Raw genomic sequence first — 19,270 nt, 5'->3', positions numbered from 1 at the left:
TGTATTGCTTTCAATTTAGTTAAATTGCATCTGCTTAGCTTACACATTATACCTTTGAATATGACATGCCTTTCTGCTTTTGGTACATACTAGTACATCTGTGTATTAACGATGTTCTTACATCAAACTTATGTTCTTGTGTATCCCTCATAAATAACTTATGATGAGGTAGTCATGCAAGTGCACTACTCCTCATTTAACGAATGCACCGTCAACCTCCCGACATGATTCTCAAGAAATAGTAAGGCTAGATGAAGATAGTGAACATAACTATGTAGTTTATTACCGCATTTCCCCTACAGTAGCATCACAGGTGCTTGCTCTAACTTGGCAGTGTGATATGTGGTTGCATGTTGCATATGGTGTCTAGATTGTAATTCTTCCAATATGGTTAAACTGCATGTGCTATTCTGCTTAGCTTATACATTATACGTGTTAATGTGACATGCCTTCTTGTATTTAGTACATAGTACATCTGTCTATTAAGCATGTCCTTACATAAAACTATTGTTTTTTTTGTATCCCGCATCAATCAATATGACGAGACACCTTTAGTATATGCAGTGCGATATTAGTTGCATCTTTCATATGATTTATAGCATGCGCTGCTTCTAACTTGTTGAAATTCCATTTATGATGGGACGCTTTTAACTTGGCAGAATCATATTGGTTGCATCTTTCATGTGGTGTCTAGCTTGCATTGCTTCTTATATGTTGGAATGGTTTCTGCTTAGTTTACACAAACAGTTGTGAACATGCCATGCCGTCCTGTTTTTTGTACATATTCCATCCCGGTATCTTGTGTTTGCCTTACATCAAAGTAGTGATTGCCAGTATCATGCATGAATGAGTTCTTAAGAGAGAATTTTATTGCTTTTTCTTGTCGGTTTTACTTGACAATTCAAAATAAATAAAGCGGAAGGAAGTTAGCAAGGCAGCGGATGAAGGTGCTTCTTCCAAACGGAGGGCCTCTATAGTTTCTACTCCTCCATCCCCCCAAGATGATTTCCAAGACAGCACATGCATAGACACTCAACGTAGTTGTGTTTATGATGAGCACGTCTCCCCTAGTGCACCATCACCGGTGCTCCCTCTAACTTGGCACTGTTATATGTGGTTGCATGTTATGTGTGATTTCTAGCTTGTATTGCTTCTAATTTTGTTGAATTCCATCTGCTTACTTTACACATTATACTTGAATAAGACACATGTCCCTATTTCTAGAACATACAATATCTGTCTATCACACCATGTTCTTACATCAAATTACTACTGTTGTGTAACCTGCAACAATCACTTATCATAAGACACATTTGACTTCGGAGTGTGATATAGGTTACATCTCACATTCTTTTCTAGCTTGTACTACTAATTTGTTGAAATGGCACTTATAACGAGACAGTTTTAACTTGGTAGAGTGATATTCGTTGCATCTTTCATATGGTGTTTAGCTTTCCTTGCTTCTAATTTGTTGAAATGCCTTCTCCTTAGTTTACACATCATAAGATATGAATATGCAATGATGTGCATATGCAATGGCACTAATGATGAGAGACCTATAACTTGGTAGTGTGATGTTCTTTGCATCTTGTATATGATTTATTTCTTGTAGTGCTTCACATTTGTTTAAACGCAATTTATGATGAGACACTGTTAACTTGGTAGAGCGATATTTGTAGCATCTTTCATATGGTGTCTACCTTCCATTGCATTGCTTCTAATTTAGTGAAATGTCTTCTGCTTAGTTTACAATCATAGTTCTGGTTATCTCTTCCGTCCTGTTTTTCGTGCATATTACATCCTCCTATCATGTGGTTGTCTAACATCAAAGTTCAGTTCGTCTATATCATGCATCAATTTGTTCTGAATAACTAAATTGTTATTCAGTTTTCTTGTCAGCTTGACTTAACATGGCACAGAGAAAGAGGAAGAAACACCGAATGGCAAGGAATGGGAAGCGGAAGAATCCTGCAGATTCTGCTGGTAATGATGGTGCAATAGAATGTCAAAGTCCAGCGGAAAATTCTACAAACAAGGTATCTCGTGCGACCGCGGCGTGCAAGAGCGACCGTGTGAGGGTGCGGTGCGACCGCGACAGTTGTGCGCAAGTGTACCTCCTTTTCATTTTGAAAACTTTAGGCAAGCTTGGCAAAAATGTGTGGCGAAGTATGGCAAGCAAGGCCTAGACCCAAACAGGATAAGTATGTACGTACTAGGAGTACTAGTGTTAAAAAAGAAAAACGGGGTTTTCCTTCGCAGGATTAATCAATACAAATCCTCGTTTCACATGTCAATTAATGCGTATTTGTTTCTCCAAAGCCCAAAGAGCTAACCATCTCACTCCTCATCGCTTGATTAATGCAACGCCATGCAAACCAACATTTTCACTTCCACATGCATGCAGGGGATATTAATGTCCTTGGTTGCTAGTATGAGGCAAACCCCATCAATTTTCCCTCGATTAGTGTTAGTTGCCTTTTGCAAATTGTAATTTTGATATACTGGCCTTGTGTACAAAAAAATGGAGCTAGTAACTATATTTGACTTACTTCCCCATTGCGGTGACATCGACAATATCTCGAAAGTTGTAGTTTGGCGAAGTGCGTTCGACGGAGAACACCATTGAGGAGACCACGGTAAGTCGTTTGCAAGTGCCGCCTGCAAGCTGAGACAACTACCTTATTTGCATCCACGAAGTCCTTTGAACCAAAGGACACGTAAATGTACTAGTACTACTAGTACACAATAGCGTCGTCTGTCCAGCTTAGTGCGGTGAGATGGTTTCTCGAAGAAGACGATGGAGAAGTGGAGTCAGGGAAGAGTGAAATGATGGTTGCTTCGACCGTTCTTTGTGATTTGATGCCTCACTGCTTTGTGATTTGTGATAGAAAGGACAAGGGAGTAGACTCTGTGCTCTATACTGTACATGCGTCCAAGCATGGGAGAAAGAGGAGAGACGTTGCATTTTTCTATTCCTTCAATCAATCAATCAAGGAGCTTCGGTTCCATCTTTTTGGCTTTGGCAACACCGTCCACAATGGTTCCCATGATGCCAAAAGCTATTTTCACATTTGGCTACACATTGTGGATGCCCTTAACCATACCACTTGGTTTTGCTCCTGTGTGCTATCTATACAAATCTCAATTATATTGATCTAAAAAATTATAGAATCAAGATTAGTAAAAAGGAGGTGATTTTGCCGCGCGGATGGCAGGGGAGGTTTCTTATTTTTTAGAGGACGTTGTCCTGGCGGTTTGCTAACATGCGGTCCCACGTGTTAGTGCTTTACCAAGCCGATCCGCATCCCACATGAGGCAGAACAACAGTAGAAGCAACACATGGTTAACTTGAAGAAGATGAGGGAGAAGCGGATTCAACAATGAGTGAAATGATGGTTGCTTTGTCCCTCCAACTTATTTTTTAGCATTATTACTTCGTCCCTCCAACTTAACTGCGGGAAAGGTGCAGCTTTGTGATTTGACGCCTCATTGCTCATTACTATGCCGGCGCCATGACTGGGGTGCTTCACCCCGGCTGCTCTGCACTGTATTCCGATATGGCACGTGGACTCAGTAGCTTGATGTCCCACATGTCAGTGAAAGGGACTAGAAGATTTATGAAAGCGAGCGCTCCACTCTTATGACGGAGGAGTACACGACACGACGGCCCAGTGAACTGTCACTTGTACTATATAGTACTATAGTTTTGCTGTTTCGCACGATCCATCGATACAAACCCGATTAAACAGGAAAGGGCAGGATTTTTCCTGCGCGGTAGATGATATTGGCCATACATTTCAAAGGCAATTTTAATGTATGCAAACTGAATAATTAAGTAACAATATGATATCAAGTAAAACTAAAAACACATATGATTTATTGTGTTAGAGTGTAGTAGTAGTGTTGTATTGCATAGTTGTTAGATGTAACATGCGAGAACGTGTAGAGATGTAGTTTTGGACGGCCTACAGAGAGAAAAGCGTAATACGGTCACCAAACTTTAGAATAAGCTGATTACGGTCACTATATACGTTTTGCGGTGATTATACGGTCACTTGCTCACGGTTCAGCATCAGATTGCACTCTGTTGACCAGCCAAATAGTCTGTGTGGCACCAAGTTGACTAGTTAAATTGACCATGTTCCTTGTGGGCCTCACCTGTCAGTTCGCATAGGGAAAAGGTCAGATAAACACAAATTTACGCAGGCACGACAAGACTCCAACCCATGCGCGGGAATCACCTGGTTGTGTATGTGTCTGTCAGGGCCTGATGTGTGCGCATGTACGTGTAGGTTGAGCACTTGAACGTGAGAGTGTGTGTTGGTCGTGTGGTGTACTGGTGTGTGCGTGCATGCGTGTGTGTGTGAGTGTGAGTGTTGCGTGCGTGTGTGGCTGCGTGTGTATGTGTGAGTGTTGCGTGCGTGCGTGGGTGCATGTGTTCGTGTGAGTGTTGCGTGCATGCAGTTCGTGTGCATGCGTGCGTGTGTGTATAATCACCACACCAGCTCCTGTGTGTTAAAATAGACGGCTCAGCATACCAATACAAGGCCACCTTGTCTGTTGTGCCCGCGGTCATGACTTCGAACCACCGTCCAATATTTTTTGTCGGTTGTTTTTCATTCTTACTAGCAAGATGCCTGTTGCACGTAACATCAAGATGCATTTGTAGACTAGTTTATCTTGTGAGAGAAAAGGATGAACGAGGGAAGGCCTTATTTGCAAATGTGGAGAGGTGTGTGGGTACCTTTTTGCAAAATTGCCATAGTTTCTTTCCTATCTGTCAGATATAAATCGGACGACCTGTATTGCAGGATGGTAGACACACCAGCATGACCAACTCTGTTTTTTGTAAGAGTGTATTTTATAAGAGTGTAGATGTAGAGTAGATACAAGCCGACAGGTGGGCCCGATGGTAGTGAGATAATGTGATGCAACACTAGAGGTGCCACGTGGAGCGTTTAACTGGTCAACTAGTCGTATCTTGAGCAAATACAGAGTTTTACGGTGAGCCCGTGACTGTATAATAACCACAAAGCATAAATGGTGACCGTAATGAGTGGATTCTGAAGTCCAATGTACCTATCATGCTTTCACTTCAAATACAATGATCGTCACTGTATATATCGCGAGAGAAAGATGAAAAATGCATGAATGTGCTGGGGGCTTACTTTTAGAGGACCTGGAGATAGTTTGTGTGCGTACGTGAAAGGGGCTTAGGGGGGTATGCGATGGAGAGAGAGTTGCTCTTCATTTCTCTTCATTATGACTAACTTTATATATAGTATAAAAATATACAAATTCATAGTGCGGAATAAATATCATTGTGGGCACCATGCAATGCAAATTAGGGTTCATACTCCTCCATATAACTTTGTAATGTTGTATATATGTAGAAATTCTAAAATAATTTTTTGGCCACACTTTATTCAAAAGGAATGTTGTATGCGAAATAAACGTGAAGAGAGGGATTTTTAGATCAATGGGGTACATGATGTAACATGTGTGAATGTGTAATTGATGCATTTGGCAAGGCCTAGAGAGGTATGTGTGTGTATCAAATTCGAGAGAGGCATGGATAGAGGGGCCGGTGGGGGGGATAACATGAGAAATGAGAGTGGTCTAGAGAGAGAGACGAATATGACGTCATGGCGAGAGATTCCCTTGAGTGTGTATATGCAAGGGGGGAGGGGATAGAGGCACTAGGAGAATATATTTTTTGTGTGTGGTGTCTGTGTTGGTATGTGTGGGTGTGAGAAGATAACGAGACATGGGAGCAGAGGGTGTGTCACCGCGTGAGGTCTGTTGGGTCGAGGTGAGGCCCTTCGTTCGGTTCCGTCCTGCGCCACATTGGTTGGCCCGTCACACATTTAGGGAGACCCATGGATGACTAGTCGTACAAGACAAAGATAGCAGAATTTTGAAGGCCTCTGTGTCCACTTTCAAAGCCGACTAGGATTTGTAACCCTAGGTTCTTGGACTAAGGTAACCCCTTTATCTCTTATATTACTATTCATCCAACCTAACTTTAAGGGGCATCCTATAGAATGCTCTGCTAGAATCATACTCGTCGATTAGGAAGAGAGGTGTGAGACAATGCGTGAGAGACAAGCCTAAAGATAATGTGCGTACATGAGACACATAGGCAGGTCTATGTATATAGAAAGGGTCGACGGGGATTGTGCGTGTGTATGCTTGCGAGAGGAAGAGTGCTTGTGATAAAGGTTAGTGAAAACATTCGTAAATGGTTACGAGAGGGAGGGAGGGTTATATCGAGAGCATGTGTGCGAGAAAGACACCTCAGGAGAGAGTGTGTGAGCATGTGTGAGAGAACACCGATGGAGAGTGAAACTACACGTAAAAGACTGCTATACACATTGATTAAAGATATAAATTGTATCCAAATATTAGGATGGGATCATGATATTTGCAATTCACGTAAGGAACGGTCATTGATCCATCAGACATCTAGATTCTATCGAATTTGAGCATGTCTATGTTATTATTCGACACAATTGATCCACATAGTTAGTATTTTGAACTCCATACAATGCATCGCTTTAGCAATCGAATATAAACGTGAGTATAGTTCATGTTGTGTGTGTAAAGCACATTATACATACGAAAGTTACACAATGAACATTATAAATTGCTACCTATGAACTAGCATACATCTGAATTCAACTTAAGGTGGTTTAAAAAAATCAAATTCAACATGAAGTCCATTCAATTATTTGAATTTGATATCATGGCATTTGTAAATCATAACTAAATTATGGCGGCACCAAACTTTGCTCTGATTTTGTACATAATAGCATATGTAGTCATGTACAAAATAGATTCAAATTTAGCTCCTCCATTCCAAAATAATCATAGTTATAGGATTTTCAAGTGTCAAAATTTCAAAAAGAAGCGGATAATTTAATGAGGTTTTCAAACATACAAGGTCAAATTTAATGTTGTCTATTTAAGTCAATCTTCAAAGTTCAAGAGTACTCTAAACGTGAATGCTTGTGTTTCAAAATTTTGAATGAAGCGCCAAAGGAGCCTCTACTCACCCGGAACCGCGTGAGACCAATGTTTGGTAGTACAAGGAAATTACTTTTCTATAATAACTCCGACCCGTGAAACCTACCTGTCCGACGTCCAAAGGTCTAAACCGGGGTAGGTTTGTAGCTTCATCTAGACGCCACGCAACCGCCTCCGAAAAACATTCATACACAATGGCCGCCTAAGAACACATGCGCGCGGCCAAAGTCGCTCCCGCCCACTATTTGGGACACCTGGGATTACCATCCTACCCCTGACCTGCAGTAGGTCCGAAATTTAAGAGGGGGGGCAAAGTTTGTACTTCCCCAAATTTCAAACAAGTGCATGCCATCTTTTGTTCTAAAAAGCCAAAAAGAAGCACGTCCCAGACTGAAACATGGTTCTCCCCCTCCCCCCCCCCCACGCCCCCCGCCCACCCGTCTGATTCCCCATTCGTACTCCGTGGGCGCAAAAACTGCCCTCCACCAGCCGCGAAACCCCGGCGTCCTCCATCCGCCACCCCATCCCAGCCATCAACCGCCGCCCTCCTCCATCACGCTGGAGCCAATACCTCAACGTAGTCATCCACCGCAACCTCAACTGCAACACCCTCCACGGCTAGTAGTTGAAGCCGAGGCCGAGCCATCCGTACTCGAGCCAGTTCAACCACGCCGTCCTGTGCCTCACCGCTGCCGCTCCAACTTTGCCATCGTCCACCGCACCGGAGCTGTTCCTGCTACGCCGTCCTTCGCCGCCTCGGATCTGCTTCCCCTCCGTTGATATACGGCCACGGCAACACAATCAACAATTTGTCCATGGGTTTGTACAAGGATCCACGATTCTCCAAAACATCGGTTCCCCTGGGAGAAAAAACAAGATCGCCGCGACATATGGAGGAGACCACACTGGCAACCAATAAGGGTACCCCTCTTCCCTTATTCGTGCAAATCTTACATGTCTGCTTGCACGGTATTCATCCCACAGAAGACACTAGTTGACCGCTTCTTCTTGATACTAGATGTTCCTAGTAACTCGTGATGCACAAGGTTTCTCCTCATATACTATTTCACCTTAGCTAGAGGTCCATCGCCCCCCTGAATTTCAATTCCTGACCAGTTGATTCCTAATTAACGGAAGCATTCCCCGATGTAACAGGCGCTATTCCACCTAGTACACCGGGGAAGCGGCGCCTCAGTGTTTATCTTAGGGGCACGTGGGGCCTAGAGCTACTGGCGCCTGATATGGAGGTCGGCCGGGATTAAAGGGATGGCCTGGGGGCGCTGCCAAGCACGGCGATGGTGTGAGGTCGAGGGGAGGGCGGAGCGGCGGAGGCAGGGGTCTGGGCCGGTGGTCGCTGGCGGTTCAAGAAAGATCGTCAACAGTGACTGGCGGGAGGTAGACGAAGGCCATCTGCCCGTTCCTTATAGATCGGATGGTTCATTAAAAAAAATCGACTGGCCTATTTATTTTCAGTTGACCACATGTGGTGGTGTGCTGGAGGAGTACCTGCATTTCCTGTGCTCATATATTACAAAATCATACGGAGTAGGATCTAATTTTGTTTGCCATGCAATGTTGTAGAGCTATAATATGTCTCCTATCATTTAATTTTCAGCCACCTGCTATCTGCTACTTTTACAATTCACTAGTTCTGCACACACTTCACCCATACTCTCACTATTGTGTTTTTATGCAAGGGTATTTCAGAGTCTGCCTCGAGAGAAGCAGAAAAGAAAAGAGAGAAGTTGCTCCAGCTTGCTACAAGGGTAGGCACGACACGTTACAACGCAATAAAGGGTGCAGTGTCAGCAGATGGAGACGGTAAACGTAGCTCTGGAGTTGATGACCTCGCTCACAATGAACCACCATCCCGGGTGCTTCCTTTTAACTTCGCGGTGTCATATGTGGTTGCATGTTCCATATGGTGTCTAGCTTGTATTCGAAAGGCCGAAGTCGGTCTTTATTAAGGTAAGGAAAGATATTTTTTACATGAACCACCATCCCGTGAGCACCAGAAGACAAATAGCTAGTCAGGGCACTAGCTGAGCCAGTGACAAGCCCAACAAAGGCAGGCATCACCTGTAAGCCAACTAAAAAGCCGCAATGGTGGCGAAGCAGCCCACATCCCACCAGGCTCTCAGGTCCTAGATGATTATGGTCACCACTCCAGCCGGATGTCTAGCTTGTATTGCTTCCAATTTAGTTAAATTGCATCTGCTTAGCTTACACATTATACCTTTGAATATGACATGCCTTTCTATTTTTGGTACATACTAGTACATCTGTGTATTAACCATGTTCTTACATCAAACTAATGTTTTTGTGTATCCCTCATCAATCACTTATGATGAGGCAGTCAGGCAAGTGCACTACTCCTCATTTAAAGAATGCAGCGTCAGCCTCCCGACATGATTCTCAAGAAGCAGCAAGGCTAGATGAAGATAGTGAACGTAGCTCTGTAGTTGATTACAGCATTTCCCCTACAGTAGCATCACAGGTGCTTGCTCTAACTTGGCAGCGTGATATGTGGTTGCATGTTGCATATGGTGTCTAGATTGTAATTCTTCCAATCTGGTTAAACTGCATGTGCTATTCTGCTTAGCTTATACATTATACCTATTAATGTGATATGCCTTCTTATATTTAGTACATAGTACATCTGTCTATTAAGCATGTCCTTACATAAAACTATTGTTTTTTTGTATCCCACATCAATCAATATGACAAGACACCTTTAGTATATGAAGTGCCATATTAGTTGCATCTTTCATATGATTTATAGCATGCGCTGCTTCTAATTTGTTGAAATTCCATTTATGATGGGACGCTTTTAACTTGGCAGAGTCATACTGGTTGCATCTTTCATGTGGCGTCTAGCTTGCATTGCTTCTTATTTGTTGGAATGGTTTCTGCTTAGTTTACACAAACAGTTGTGAACATGCCATGCCATCCTGTTTTTCGTACATATTCCATCCTGGTATCATGTGTTTGCCTTACATCAAAGTAGTGATTGCCAGTATCATGCATGAATGAGTTTTGCAGAGAGAATTTTATTGCTTTTTTTTGTTGGTTTTACTTGACAATTCAAAATCAATAAAGCGAAGGAAGTTAGCAAGGCAGCGGTTAAAGGTGCTTCTTCCAAATGGAGGGCCTCTACAGTTTCTACTCCTCCATCCCCCCAAGATGATTTCCAAGACAACACATGCATAGACACTCAACGTAGCTGTGTTTATGATGAGCACGTCTCCCCTAGTGCACCATCACCGGTGCTCCCTCTAACTTGGCACTTTTATATGTGGTTGCATGTTATGTATGATGTCTAGCTTGTATTGCTTCTAATTTTGTTGAATTCCATCTGCTTAATTTACACATTATACTTGAATAAGACACATGTTCCTGTTTCTAGAACATACAATATCTGTCTATCACATCATGTTCTTACATCAAATTACTACTGTTGTGTAACCTGCAACAATCACTTATCATAAGACACGTTTGACTTTCGAGTGTGATATAGGTTACATCTCGCATTCTTTTCTAGCTTGTACTACTAATTTTTTGAAATGACACTTATGACGAGACAGTTTTAACTTGGTAGAGTGATATTCGTTACATCTTTCATATGGTGTCTAGTTTTCATTGCTTCTAATTTTTTGAAATGCCTTCTCCTTAGTTTACACATCATAAGCTATGAATATGCAATGGCACTAATGATGAGAGACCTCTAACTTGGTAGTGTGATGTTGTTTGCATCTTGCATATGATTTATTTCTTGTAGTGCTTCACATTTGTTTAAACGTCATTTATGATGAGACACTGTTAACTTGGCAGAGCGATATTTGTAGCATCTTTCATACGGTGTCTACCTTCCATTGCATTGCTTCTAATTTAGTGAAATGTCTTCTGCTTAGTTTACAATCATAGTTCTGGTTATCTCTTCCGTCCTGTTTTTCATATATATTACATCCTCCTATCATGTGGTTGTCTAACATCAAAGTTCAGTTCGTCTGTATCACGCATCAATTTGTTCTGAATAACTAAATTGTTATTCACTAGCACAAATGCTCGTGCATTGCAACGGGAGAACAAAAAACATAACACTCTTTAACCAAGTAACCATGGGCTAAAACATAAAAAAAATTGGAAATAAATTGTATCACTCAACTAATCAGGAGTAGTCTGCCATTACAGTACTGGAGATACTATCTGGGTAAGATCCCAGCCAACATGCAGTGCATTGCTGGGAGCGACTAAGAGCGTCGCTCATGGCCAGCTTGAACTTGCGAACGAGCCACCTTCTCTATCTCCCTGGACCAAGGCAGGCTCATTTTGACGCAATGGGTGGCTACATAATTACAGTGTATAAATCAGTGTGACAAATGATAAAGTCCAGTTGCATATATAGTTATGCAAGGAAGAATAAAGCAGGTAAGATGCCTTGTTGTTCTCTTGAAATTTATGGCACTCAGGATATAATAAGAGGTCAATCTATAGATTTATATCATTTGTAGTCCATGACTTATGACAACCATAGCAAATTGATGGTGAACTCCTGAATGAACTTATGTAACCGTTTATTACTTAGCATATCACACGTTGTTGTTCCATAAAGTAACCTCATACAATTCCAAATAAGCTTTTATGAGTCCTTTAATAAAACATTTTCTACTTAACTAATCTTAGGAGCACTTTGATGATGGAAACTGAAGTCTCACCGGAAGTCTACTGCCAATATGCTTGCCAGGCAGTTCTTCAGCATTTTCAGTCTTTCCAATATGAAGGGCAACACTGGCAGATGCCAATATGTTAACCCGATAGTTTGCAATTATGGGAAATTACAACACTATATAGGTCAGCCAATCAATGGAAAATAAATGAAGCTAAGAAAGACTATGAAAGAACACCACAACAATTCAGATGCTACAACTTGGCACTAATAAGAGGTGTGGTAACCAATAGCTTTCATCAACTACTCCTCACCTGCAGACGTCTTACTCCAAGATTGATAGTGAAAAGTGCATACCCTTGCCTTTCATAAAAGTAATTGAACAAGAATCAGTAGACAAAAATGATTCATATATCCACTAATGTGCTTTGCTATGCATCTAGGATTTTGGAACATAACCAAAAATAATAATGCACAACAGATTTCAAATAATAGTCATTTGCTCCTTGTTTCCAGAGAGGAGCTTCTGTAAAGGTGGCCATCAAATGCATGTCATTGCAAGTAATATACGTACCTCAGTGCTGCAGCACCACCGTTCTTTCATAGCTCGCCAACACAATAATAAATTCAGATTGTGCAAAAGATAGACCTTCAAATGGTGTAATTGTCATGCCCGTGTCTCCTTTAGTTCTAACTTTGAAATGCAGTACAAACAATCACTACTAATTTCCTGTAGAAGTTTAAATCCTGCCACGATCAATGAATTAACAGAATGAAATTCTATGCTCTGAGCACAACGCAAGAAAAGGCAGATGTGCATCTTTAATCCAATTAAACAGAGGCTGCAGTGTGTTGTTTGTCTAAACTGCGATGTTTTAGCTCGTACAACAAAATGTACAGAAGAACAAATTTATTTTACCAAAAATACCTAAGAGTTTATCGCCTCTGTTGCGACTCTAGGGAGCGCATCACATGTAACCAGTCTGGCTAGTTGTCACTTGTTAATATCAAACACTTTGAGTACAATTGCTCCAGACTCAGAGGTCAATGCCACACTCCATTTAAAAAAATGGTAGCTAGTTTGCCCTCTAAAAATGATTAGCATGTTATTTCTTCACCCCTTTGAATAGTACTACTCACATTTTGTGATGCTTGAATGGGATGATAAACTTAAGAAACTTGCACCATCTCTCATTCTTCGTACGTCTTACCTTTGCAAGTCTCATGAAGATGCGACCTCTGAATAATCAACATATATAGTACTCGTAGAAAAGAAATAATATGATTGGTTCTGGACAAAAATCATTGGGTAAAGGCGATGTGATTTATTTTCATTACGAAGTAATGCACCAATAGAAACCAGCCCTACTATCAAGCTACTGGATGAGATGACTTACCGAAAAAACTATCAAGCTACTGGATGAGATGAATTACTTGAAGAATGCCTTGCTCTTAACCTGGTGCTCCAACCGCTCATGGACTAAAAGAAACAAAAAGATCAAGATAAAAACACCCAACTGCATGCAATTTATTATTTTATAGGCTTGTTGATTGATTCACAAATGAGCAAATGTCGAATGGACCTTACCGGACTGCAGGAGGACGCTTAAGGCGAGCTCGGGGCTGAGCACACCACTGAGCATCATCTTGTCCAGTGTCTCCATGAGGGCCCTGCCAACAGGTGACCACCGATACATCTCGAACACCACCAACGTCCCTCTTCTGACCCCCACTCCCTACCGATCAACATTATCATAAGTTAGAACAGGACCAACAATCTCAGTAAGACTGACCATAGAGTCATGCTAGAACCCCAAAAAAGGTCGAGCAGCAAGGGGCACAAGGGCACGAGCAAACGCATGTATTCCGCCACCATTAATTCCCTTGAATACTTGGATAGATAGATAGTGCATTGAGAACATGATTCAAAATAAAAGTAATGTGTACACCTGATATCCTAATTCCCAAGAATTTAGCTTCTGTAGTTAAAGAAAACTAACATGTACCTCGGTTGTCCAAGAGCACACAATAGTCACAAATCTGAACCATGTCCCCTTCTATTTACGATCTAGTACAAAGGAGCAACACCTTCATACCGATTGGCTCTTCAAGCTGTTTTCTGAACCCTCAAAGTCTGAAACAGCCCATGTGCAATTTTTGACGGTGCAAATGAAGAGGCAGTATAGGTAAGCAATTTGACTGCAAGATGAAGGTTCACTACATCACCTAATTATAGAAAAGTGTCTAGTGGTCTTCCTTCTTGAATCATAAGGAGCAAACCATGAAGAGAAAGCTTTCCTTTATTGAACTAAAGTGGAACTCAAGAGGTCTAAAATCTGAATGAAAAAACTTGCTTTGTTGGAAGGGGGGTGGCTGCACCAAATGAGTAGCCTAGCATGTGCACCACCGTAGCTTGGAAGGATATGCGTAGAGGCCAGGTCTGATAGAGGCTGGAACACACATTCGAGCCATGGTTTTGACGCACAGCAGCGAGGCCATATCTCGGCCTCATCATCTCAAAGCGACACATAAGACAAACAAAAAGGAAATCCAAATCGCACTTGTTCCTACTATATATCTGCAGATCACAGACCATGGCTTCACAAGCTTCCGCCGCTCTAGCACATATGCCCGTTCAAGGTTCAACTATCATTATTCTCTTCTGTACAATCAGGACAGAAATACTCTGTATTTTCTAATCCTTAAAAAAACTGTAGTCAGCAAAGCCTATACATGGAAGCTCATCCACAAACTACTCGAGAGAGCAGAACCCACCTATTTGGAGTTCAGAAAAACAAGCTGGGCTAGGAAAGCCTCCTCGATTGCTGCGCGAAACTTGCTTGAGTTGAGATTATACAGAGGTTAAACCTGAAACTTTGTGGAAGTAAGAGGACTTCAGACATCACAACACACCTTCCTCACCGAGCGGCGGCCTCCCGGATCTGTCGAGGTCGAGGAGGTTGGGGAAGGGCCATCAGATCGAAGCCAAGGAGGGGGCTGAGCGTGGCTCGCGGCCCAGGCGCCGAGAAGGAGGACAAGGGCGAGGGCCCTGACCTGGCAGCCGATGGCGAGAGACAGGGCAAGGGCCAGGTCGAGCCGCGACGCGAGAACGCCGAGAGGCAAGGCAGGCAGGCGGTGGAGGATCCTTCCTTCTTATGGCCGCCAAGTCCAATCCGGGTCGGGCACTCCATGATTTTGTGTTGGAGACGGACTCAAACTCGATCCAAATCAGAGAAGAACAACACTGGAGCAAGAGGTTGGAGATTGAGGAGACTGCGGGAGACGCCGGAGAAGATTAGGAGCGGATATTGAGGGGAAGGAAAAGAGGACGCTGACGGCCGGAGAAGAAGACCGGCCGGCGGTGGCGCCATACCGTACAGATCGAGGAGCATCGAAGGAAGCCGTGTCTTTATTCAATTGCACTTTAAAAAGAACCGCGGGTTAAATATACTAAACAACGAGGAGTTTTGTGCAAAAACAAAACATTTTTCAAGATCCACTTAGAAACGGACTGCGGGTTGAATACTTAAAATAACAGGGACGTTTTGTGAAAAAAGGACGTGACGGTGAACCCGGAGGCTCAATCCGTGCTTTATTATTAGGAAGAGATTTTTCTTGTCGGTTTGACTTAACATCGCAGAGAGAAAGAGGAAGAAACACAGAATGGCAGAGAATGGGAAGCGGAAGAATCCTGCAGATTCTGCTGGTACTGATGGTGCAATAGAATGTCAAAGTCCAGTGGAAAATTCTACAAACAGGGTATCCCATGCTACACGAGCTGCAGAAAAAGTCAAAACAGAAACAAATAGCTGCCACCAAACAAGCAGAGATAACTCTAGTTCTTGCAACACCTTCCATAGTACTACGAGTTGCACGAGTTACTCGTGCGTCAACTGAGCTAGCAGCACGTTCTCAAGCTCCCTTGCCACCTGACACTACTTCCCAAGCACTCTTGAACAAGACGAGTTGGCAAGATCAGATGAACCTTGTGAGCTTCAACAGCAAGAAGGTAGTTGCTGGAGTCAAGTTACAGTTGCATGCTTCTTTATATGTAGTCTCATAGTTTTATGTACACTAACACTTCCTATGTTCGTTGTTAGACTAGCACCTAGGTGAAAGAGGAAACAAACATCAGGGATAATGCTCGATAGGTTAACTAAATCTAGAGGAGAAAGAATGGAGATCCGTTTTGTGGCAGGTTTAAAAAGGCCACGTGATGCTACAGAGTCAGCCAAGTTAGTATCAGAGGCAGCGGTTGCTGTTAGGTGTCATGTATGTATCCTCCCAACATGGATTCAGTACAGGAATGACAAAGACGAAACCCAGTTCAACACCTTCCTCGACCATTATCTGTAAGTATGGTTATGTATGGAAACTAGTAATATCGTTTTGCTTTGTCCCATACTTTTTAGGTTGATGATAATGAGACTCCCATAATTTTCAACAGATGAGGTTCAAGTTGAATAGCCAATATGATACAACCAGACAAGCTTGCATCCATGTTTTCAAGTCTGCTTTGCGACAGTATCTGTATAACTTGAGTAAAACTCACTTTGAAGGCAAGGCTAACAGTGAACTTTCCAAACATCTCTAATGGAAAATATATCGGATGAAGACTGGAGGGGCCTTGTTAAACATTGGTCTGATCCGAAGGATCAGGTACATTATATATATGTGATCAGATCACATGTTGAAGTCCTATTTACGCATGAGCCACACAAATCTATCTTCTTGTAGGTGAACTGTTCAAAGAACAAGGCCAACCGTACAAAAGTGAAATTCCAACAGACGACAGGATCTTGTAGCTATATTGCACACTGCGAGGCTCTTGTAATTAGCTGCTGTTTCACTCTTTTCGCTGTACCATATTATGAGATCTATATTGAATTGTTCCGAATGCAGAGGAAAGCCCGCATGGACCAAAAAGTACCTGAACCAAATGCTGTAGAAATCTTCAAGGACTGTCACACCAGCAAGAAGAAGGGCATGACTACACCAGTCAAAGCCGCTGTTGTAAGTCCTTAATCCTCATGCCTTTTAACTACTACTTACTCTGACTTGTGCCTTGAACTGCATGGTTTGCAGCCAATGTCTATTACTCTTTTCAATTTTATACACAATTGTCTTAGCGTATCATTGCACCTTACAAGGTTTAAAAGAGAGGAGTGATGTTCCTTTGATCTTGACTTGTAATCTAGTTCCGTTCTGGACTTGCCCACACAACATTACAACTGCCTGTTTGTCTGTTCTCAGTTGTTTTGTGATATAAATGATGTCATACTATGCTTACCGTATTATAAACTTTGTCTCTTTATCCTTAGCCCTCAATACAATGTGAAGAAATAGACAATACATTAGCGATGGTACATAGTCATATCACTACTAGGGAAAACCTTATACACAACATCCTAGCAGTAGCGCCGGACAAAATAGGGCGCTACTGCTACTTAGTAGTAGCGATTTTAGTTAGACCGCGCTACTGCTACTACTTTAGCAGTAGCGCGTTCTGCTAAAGCGCGCTACTACTATACTTGTAGTGGGCGTAGATGGCTAGCCCCACTTAGTAGTAGCACGTATGCACGACCAGCGCTACTGCTACATCCCTTAGCAGTAGCGCATATCTCTTAAACGCGCTACTACTTACTTACCTTATCCTGGAGCGGTTCACTACATCCTCTCACTCCCTCTCCCTCTCACTCTCTCTCGCCCGCGCCGAATCCGTCGTCCGCCGCCACCGCGCTACTCCTCGCCGAGGTACTCCCTCCTCCCCCTCATCCTCTGACCACCCTCCTCCCACCGCCCCTCCCTCCTCCTCCTCCGACCGCCCTCCTATGGCCGCCCTCCCTCCTCCTCCTCCTCCTCCTCCGGCCGCCTCCTCCCTCCTCGTCCTCCGGCCGCCCCCTCCCCCTCCACCCCACCCCTCCCTCCTCCTCCTCTGGTCGCCTCCTCCCTTCCCCTCCTCCGGCCACCCCCGCCCCCTCCCCCTCCACCCCGCCCCCTTCCTCCTCCTCCTCTGGCCTCCTCCCACTCCTCCTCTCTCCTTCCTCCTTCCTCCATCTTTTTTTTCTGTTTTCACTGTAGTTTTTTACTATTGTATAATGTACTTTTTTTACTGTTTTTAGTAAGTGTTTAAAATAATTAGTAAGTGAATTAATAAACTAGTTGAACTAGTTTGGTTTTAGTAAGAACTAGTTGAATTAATAGAACTAATATATTTTTAGTAAGAAAATTAATATAACTAGTTGAACTAGTTTATTTCTATTTATAGTAAGTTTATTTTTAGTAAGAACTAGTTGAATTAATAGAACTAGTTGAACATCTCACATTCGCTAGGGTTTTATTTATATTAGTGATGTTATATGTATGATACTATTCGGGATGTATTAATGATAACTTATAGGATTTTTATTTTTGCAGAAATCAAGGAGCCCCTCCATCATCCCCACCGCTGTCCTCGTCATCGACCCCCTCCGACCTCGAGGCGAGACCAGCCAAATCTCCATGTAGATAAAAACATGTATATCTTGTGTTGCTCAATTGGGATATTTGGTTGCCCAAGTGGCCGATCATGTTTGCAGGTTACACCTCCGAGTGGCCTATGTTTGGCCAGAGTGTTGATTAATTTCCGTTCCAGCAAATTTCAGGCGCTCGATATGTCCTGTTTTAGCAGAGGTCATGCCGGAATTTCCCGTGAATTTTGGCATGACTTGTGCTAGAATATGTAGGAAATATCGAGTGGCCTGGATTTAGTCAGACCCATAGTCAACCCGTGATGAATAATAATGATCTAATTTAGTTTTTGTAGTACATATATTTAATTGTAAAAGTTTAATCTTTGAATTATGAACATAGGAAATGTCGTCGGACGAAGAAGGTCCCGGGGAGTGCTCCTAGTGCGGCGACAACCGGGGTTTCTGCGACAGGCCTCACCTGGACGAAGGTCGGTGCTCCAGCATTAAGCTCGAGGAGGCCTTTGATTGTGAAACGGTACGCTATGATGGTAAGTGTTTTTTTGTAATTAAGCTCGACTTCTACTACTTCAACGTGTAATTTTCGTCTTTTACAATTCAGCTAGCTTATCCCATGCCATGCAAGATGCTATGTCTTGGAGAGGATGGGTTTTGAAGATCATGAGAGGAATGAAACAAAGAAAATTAACCTAAGGACCCATCATGGTATGAACTTTGAGGTAAATCTATACAATTCTGAGAGCGTATCCAATTTTGGTTGCCCGGGTTGGGAAGCACTCAAGATGTATGATTTTCAAGAGGGTATGTTTGTCACCATGGATATTGGTGATCCTGACATCGACCAAGACAATTTGGACATTTGGGTTCTTGTTGATACGCTTCCAATTCTACCGATATGTGGGTTCCTCAAACATAGTTATATTGTTTATTTCAAAATAATTGACAGCTTATTTCCATTGATAGCTTATTTTCATTCTTCAAAGAGTGTGAGGAAGATGGTAGACAGAACCAACTACACCGATGGCTCTGAGTTAACTTATCAAGAGAAAAATCATCCCATCGCATATTGTACTGAAATTGAGAATTACAATGCCTTTTATCGAACTCC

At 42.5% G+C, this 19,270-nt stretch overlaps 1 long non-coding RNA gene across 6 annotated transcripts; it reads right to left on the bottom strand.

Moving 5' to 3' along the window:
• Positions 1-11,114: 11,114 nt before the first annotated feature.
• Positions 11,115-15,088, bottom strand: LOC123110754 (uncharacterized). 6 transcript variants are annotated; one of them, XR_006453696.1, is made up of 4 exons: positions 14,606-15,088; positions 14,468-14,517; positions 13,281-13,428; positions 11,115-13,172 (listed from the first exon to the last, which is right to left on the bottom strand). It is a non-coding gene; the product is annotated as an uncharacterized lncRNA (long non-coding RNA). The 6 variants fall into 6 exon arrangements; XR_006453690.1 differs by having other exon boundaries at positions 11,115-11,371; positions 11,742-13,172; positions 13,281-15,088; XR_006453685.1 differs by having other exon boundaries at positions 14,468-15,088.
• Between the last annotated feature and the right edge of the window lie 4,182 nt (positions 15,089-19,270).

The sequence above is a fragment of the Triticum aestivum genome, chromosome 1B, assembly GCF_018294505.1.
Source record: "Triticum aestivum cultivar Chinese Spring chromosome 1B, IWGSC CS RefSeq v2.1, whole genome shotgun sequence".
Taxonomy (NCBI): Eukaryota; Viridiplantae; Streptophyta; class Magnoliopsida; order Poales; family Poaceae; genus Triticum; species Triticum aestivum.
Note: the sequence above shows the minus strand (reverse complement) of the source record. Positions and strands in the feature narration are given on the sequence as shown.